The sequence below is a fragment of the Myotis davidii genome, unplaced genomic scaffold (assembly GCF_000327345.1).
Source record: "Myotis davidii unplaced genomic scaffold, ASM32734v1 scaffold88, whole genome shotgun sequence".
Lineage (NCBI taxonomy): Eukaryota > Metazoa > Chordata > Mammalia > Chiroptera > Vespertilionidae > Myotis > Myotis davidii.
The window spans coordinates 2,891,295-2,897,451 of record NW_006300377.1 but is presented as its reverse complement, the minus strand read 5'-3'; the positions used below and the strand labels follow the sequence as shown (position 1 = coordinate 2,897,451).

The following is a 6,157-nucleotide window of genomic DNA, read 5'->3' as shown; positions in this document are numbered from 1 at the left end:
CCCCCCCCCGCCCCCCCGCCTCTTTCCACTCTCTCTAAAAAATGAATGGAAAAAATCACCTCAGGTGAGGATGAACAACCACAAAACTGGTATTCATTTACGGATTCATCGCTTTAATCGATGCAGTGATGTTGTCAACCCTAAAATGCCCGCCATCAATAAGGAGGCGTTTAGATGGGGGTGTAGTTTCAAAAATTACACCACATTGATCCAACGAATACTATGCACCTTCCCTTTTCCAGGCACTTTGGCGCCGGGAGTATTCCTGAGGAAGGTGGACATTTTCCCTGCCCTCACATAAAACAGGTAAAAGAATCAATAGCAAAACAGTTTGCTAAGTGCTCGATAGGAAGCTTCTAAGATCTCTTTTTTCCCCCCTCAAAATTTGGAGTTTTACCAGGATGTGCTCTTATGTGAGTTGGTGTTTTTTCTTTTTCTTCTTTGTTTCTTTTCCCCTCTCAGTGTGCTGAGCACAGAATGGGCCCTTTCTGGGTACTAAAAAGCTATTTAAAAAATATGTAATTATCTGTTTTTCTTAAATTTTTAGGTGTTCTTAATAAATATTGGGTACTTATAATTTGATGGTTATTTGTATTGTAAATACTGGTTTTTGCTTTGTCTTCACTTTCTTTGTAATATCTGTTGATGAATTTAAATTCTTTTTTAACCGTTTGGCTGCTGACATATTTTTTCGGACATATGCCAAAACTGCGGCACTAATTGCGCGTGTATGGGAAAAAATGTAAAACACTTTTTATACAATAAACTCACTTGTATTGCTTTGCAACAACAAAAATTAAAAAATACCAATTGTTTACATAAATTTGTTTTAAATAAGAAGAGCGCGATAGCGCTCCTTAGCAGTCAAACGGTTAAAAATATGTTTTTTTTAAATTGATTTCAGAGAAGAAGGGAGAGAGAGATAGAAACATCAATGATGAGGGAGTTGATCCCCATTGGGGATTGAGCCCGCAACCGGGGCATGTGCCCTTGACCAGAATCGAACCCTGGACCTTTCAGTCCCCAGGCTGACACTCTATCCACTGAGCCAAACCAGCTAGGTCCTAGCTGGTAGGGCACATGTAAATTCTTAATTTTAATCTAGTTGAAATGATGGTCTTTTTATTTTTTAATGCTAAGTATGTTTTTGGTTAGTATGTTTTGGTTCTTTCCCATCTCAAGTTGCTTATATTTTTTTCTTAATGTTTTTCAAGACTTGCCTTTCAGCAGAATTGATTTTTGTGTATGAGGTGAAAATAGGACTCAGATTTTATATTTTTCCACATAGATAATCTGTTTTCCCAGTTCCATTATTAATTAGTTTGGCCTTTGTCTAGTGGTCTGCAATGCCACCTTTGTCATTGTTCCCAGACTCTATATTGTTTCCAGACTCTGCATTCTGTTTTACTAGCCAATTTATCTAACTCTAGGCCACTTATCTCACTGTCTTAATTACCACGTTTTTGTAATAAGACTTAATAGGACAAATTCCTCACTTTTTTTTTTAATCAGAATCTCTGGAGATGAGAATCTGTATTCTTTTTTTTTTTTAATATATTTCATTGACCCCCTACAGAGAGGAAGTGAGAGAGAGACAGAGAGCTAGAAACATCGATGAGAGAGAAACATTGATCAGCTGCCTCCTGCACATCTCCCACTGGGGATGTGCCCGCAACCCAGGCACATGCCCCCGACCGGAATCGAACCTGGGACCCCTCAGTCCGCAAGCCAACACTCCATCCACTGAGCCAAACCGGTTTCGGCCTCACTTTTTTTTTTTTAATTGATTTCAGAGAGAGGAAGGGACAGGGAGAAACATCAGTGATGGGAGAGAATCATTGATCAGCTGCTTCCTGCATGCCCTCTGCTGGGGATTCAGCCTGCAACCGGGGCATGTACCCTGGCCAGGAATTGAACCCTGACCTCCTGGTGCATGGGTTGACACTCAACGACTGAGCCATACCGGTCGGGGACCTTTTCTATTCATTTAATAGCTTTTTTAAAAGTTATATCATGTTTGCTTACCGAAGTCTACATGAATCAATACCTTTATCCTTGTCCTAAGCAGTACAAGAACCTTTAGAACACTTTAAGTCTTATCATCCCACATCCTAACTTACATGCTGATGATCAATATTTTAGCTTTTTAAAAAATGTTATTCATGAGATATTTATTAAAATAACATTTAGGGGGGAATAACAATACAATGAACATCATTACTGAAAACTGTATACCATCATGCAAAAAAGGATTTCATTTTGGCCCTGGCCAGTGTTGCTAAATGGTTAGAGTGTCAGTCTGCACACTAAAGAATCTGGGTTTGATCCCTGGTCAAGAGCACATACCTGGGTTTTGGTTCACTCCCCACCCCTGATTGGGGATCATGGGGGAGGCAATCAGTCAATGGGGCTCTCTCCCATCGATGTTTCTCTCTCTCCCCCTCCCTTCCTCCCTCCCTCCCTCCCTCCCTCCCTCACTTTCTTAAAAAGCAATGGAAGACGAAACCGGTTTGGCTCAGTTGATAGAGCATCGCCCTGCGGACTGAGGGGTCCCGGGTTCGATTCCGGTCAGGGGCATATACCTGGGTTGCGGGCACATCCCCAGTGGGGAATGTGCAGGAGGCAGCTGATCGATGTTTCTCTCTCATCGATGTTTCTAACTCTCTCTCTCTATCCCTTCCTCTCTGTAAAAAATCAATAAAATATATTTTAAAAAAAAAAGCAATGGAAAATATATCCTCAGGTGAGGATTCACCAACCCCCTCAAAAAAAAAAAAAGGATTTTATTGGGAAATCAATTTCTAATTTATGGCAGGTTGTATTTTCAGAAATAAAACCACAAAACAACACAATCTAATTCAATCTTAAAGGCTGGAATGCTGAGCAAGGAATGTTCTTATTTTTGTTAATCCTTACCCAAGGATATTTTTTCCATTTATTTGATTTTTAGAGAAAGTGGAAGGGATGGGGGGAGGGAGAGAGAGAGAGAGAGAGAGAGAGAGAGAGAGAGGAGAGAGGAGAGAGAGACATCAATGTGCCCTTGACCAATGTGCCTTTGACTGAAGCGTCAAATCTGTGACGCTTCAGTCCATGGGCCGACACTCTAACCACTGAGCTACTGGCTAGGGATGTTCTTACTCTTTATAGAAGTGCCTTCTTTTTTTTTAAAATATATTTTTATTTATTTCAGAGAGGAAGGGAGAGGGACAGAGAGATAGAAACATCCCATTTGCAACAGCATGGATGGAACTGGAGAGCATTATGCCAAGTGAAATAAGCCAGTCAGAGAAAGATAAATACCACATAGGGACAGATCCAGAGACAGAGAAGCGGCAATCAAACTGTCAAACCTCAGCGGGAAAGTAGGGAAGGGTGAGGGTAAGGGGGAGAGATCAACCAAAGGACTTGTATGCATGCATATAAGCCCAACCAATGGACACAGACAACAGGGGAATGAGAGCATGAGTGGGGGGGAGGGTTGGGGGTTATGGGGGGGGTGAGGACACATATGTAATACCTTAACCAATAAAGAAATTAAAGATTTAAAAAAAACGAAAGAAACATTAATGAGGAGAGAAAGTCATCAATCAGCTGCCTCCCGCACCCTCCACACTTGGGATCAAGGCCACAACTCAGACATATGCCCTGACCGGGAATTGAACCATCACTTCCTGGTACACAGGTCGATGCTTAACCACTGAGCCATGCCTGCCAGGCAGAAGCCCCTTCTTTACACTGTCAGGTACCAGGACTCTGCCTTATGATGTGATTTCAGCCACCAAGTCATCAACAGTAATGTGTTCTAGTTCTTTCTCTTTAATTACCTCTTTACAGTGTGCCTTCAGTTGATCCTTTCAGCCATATAGAATTAATGCCTCAAAGCAGCTCTTTGAGGCATTCTCTTCCTGCAGTTTCTATTAACTTTTGGTTAATTGCTGCCCTCATCTGCATCTCTTTGTTTCTCTTGCTAACGGACCATGGTAGCAGGTGAGGGCTGTCCCTTCTCATCAATGAAATGATTCTTATGGAAATGATTCTTGAGCTGAAGTCTGTTACCTACCACACTTGTCATCTGCCTGGACTTGATCTTCATCTTTCTTCACCACTGATATAGTCACCATTTTCAATTATCCTCTTATTCTGTCTTACAGCAACCCATTCTTTTTTTTTTTTTTTTCCAAAGCACTTGTCTTGGAATGTATTTTGGGGTTTTTTAAATTTGTTTATTGTCTATCACTGTATTCTTTGTAAGTGCAAGGAAGTACAGGTCTGCTTTGTTCACTAACTGGTAGGCATTTAGTAAATGTTGGTTGAATGAATGAATATGTATTTGTATTTTGGAAAGATCACCCTGATGCAATTAGAGAATGTATCTAAGAATATAAGACTAGAGGTAGGGAGTTAGGGGGCTGTTTCACTTATCCAGGCAAGAGTTAGTGGTAACCTAGGCTTGGATAATAGCAGTAGGGATATAGAAAAGTAGAGACTATTAAAATATATTAGGAGTTAAAATCCACAGGATTTTATTACCATTTTTAAAAAATATATTTTACTGATTTTTTACAGAGAGGAAGGGAGAGGGATAGAGAGTTAGAAACATTGATGAGAGAGAAACATCCATCAGCTGCCTCCTGCACACTCCCTACTGGGGATGTGCCTGCAACCAAGGTACATGCCCTTGACCGGAACCGAACCCGAGATCCTTGAGTCTGCAGGCTGATGCTCTATCCACTGAGCCAATTCGGTTAGGACTTACTACCATTTTTATATGGGGCATGAGTTAAGTGGTATTTTGTTTGTTGGTGTTTTTTTAAAAAAATATTTTTTCTTGATTTTTTACAGAGAGGAAGGGAGAGGGATAGAGAGTTAGAAACATTGATCAGCTGCCTCCTGCACATCCCCTATTGGGGATGTGCCTGCAACCAAGGTACATGCCCTTGACCGGAATCAAACCCGGGACTCTTCAGGCCGCAGGCCGATGCTCTATCCAGTGAGCCAAACCGGCGAGGGCTGTTGGTGGTTTTTTGTTGGTTTTTTGTGTTTGTTTTTTTATCCTCACTCGATATTTTTCCATTGATTTTTAGAGAGAGTGAAAGACAGAGAGAAGTATTGATATGAGAGAAACACATTGATTGGTTGCCTCCTGCATGTGCCCTGACCAGGGCTTGTGTGGAGGGGAACCTGCAACCGAGATACATGTCCTTGACCGACTCTGGGACCCTTCGGCCCCCAGGCCGAGGCTCTGTCCACTGAGTCAAACCGGCTAGGGCAAGTGATGTTTTTTAGGGTTTTATCTTTATTCTCTCTTCATGCAACACACCCGCTTTGTGAGTTCTCATTGATGCCTATGGCTCCAGTTACTATCTGTATGCTTTTAACTCTTAAATATGGAGCTTTAAGTGAAACTTTTTTTCTGGGTTTCACATTATATATTCAACCATGTACGAGACAGCTGTACTAGAATATCTTGCAGTCATTATCTTTCTTGCCAAACCTGCTCCTCTTTTAGTGTTTTTAATCTCAGGATATGGTACCACCAACCTCTGATTTGCTCAAGCCAGAAACCTATTAGTGGGTGGTTCTTGTAGCCCAACTAAGGTGGCAATAGGAATATAAGTGTCATCCCTTTAAGAAGGGTATGACTGTCCTGGCTGGTTTGGCTCAGTGGATGGAGTGTCGGCCTGCGGACTGAAGGGTCTCGGGTTTGATCTGGACAAGGGCACATGCCTGGGTTGTGGGCTTGATTCCCTACTGCGCATGGGAGGCAGCCAGTCAATGATTCTCTCTCATGGTTGATGTTTCTTTCTTTCCCTCTCCCTTCCTCTCTGAAATCAATAAAAATATATTTTGTTAAAAGAGGGTATGATTGATTTGCTCTTCTCTTCATTTTCTATTTTTATTTACTATTAAAGGAAAGGAAAGCTATGATAATGATTGAGATTATGTAGAAAGAAAATGAGGACATGTCCCAGGAGCGTATCAGAAGACCATGGGAATTATCATGTATTCAGCACCTATAAGTGCTAATTGCTGTGTTTGGCCTTTACCATTCATTAATTAATTTAATCTTTTCACGACTCTATGAGATTTTTATGAGTGAGGAAATTACAGTTCATAATGAGACTATGGCTTGATCAAGGTTATATGTCCACTTGTG

General features: G+C 41.3%; 1 pseudogene; it reads right to left on the bottom strand.

Annotated features, from left to right (window-relative positions):
• Nucleotides 1-2,864: 2,864 nt before the first annotated feature.
• Nucleotides 2,865-4,121, bottom strand: LOC102751307 (annotated as a pseudogene).
• Between the last annotated feature and the right edge of the window lie 2,036 nt (nucleotides 4,122-6,157).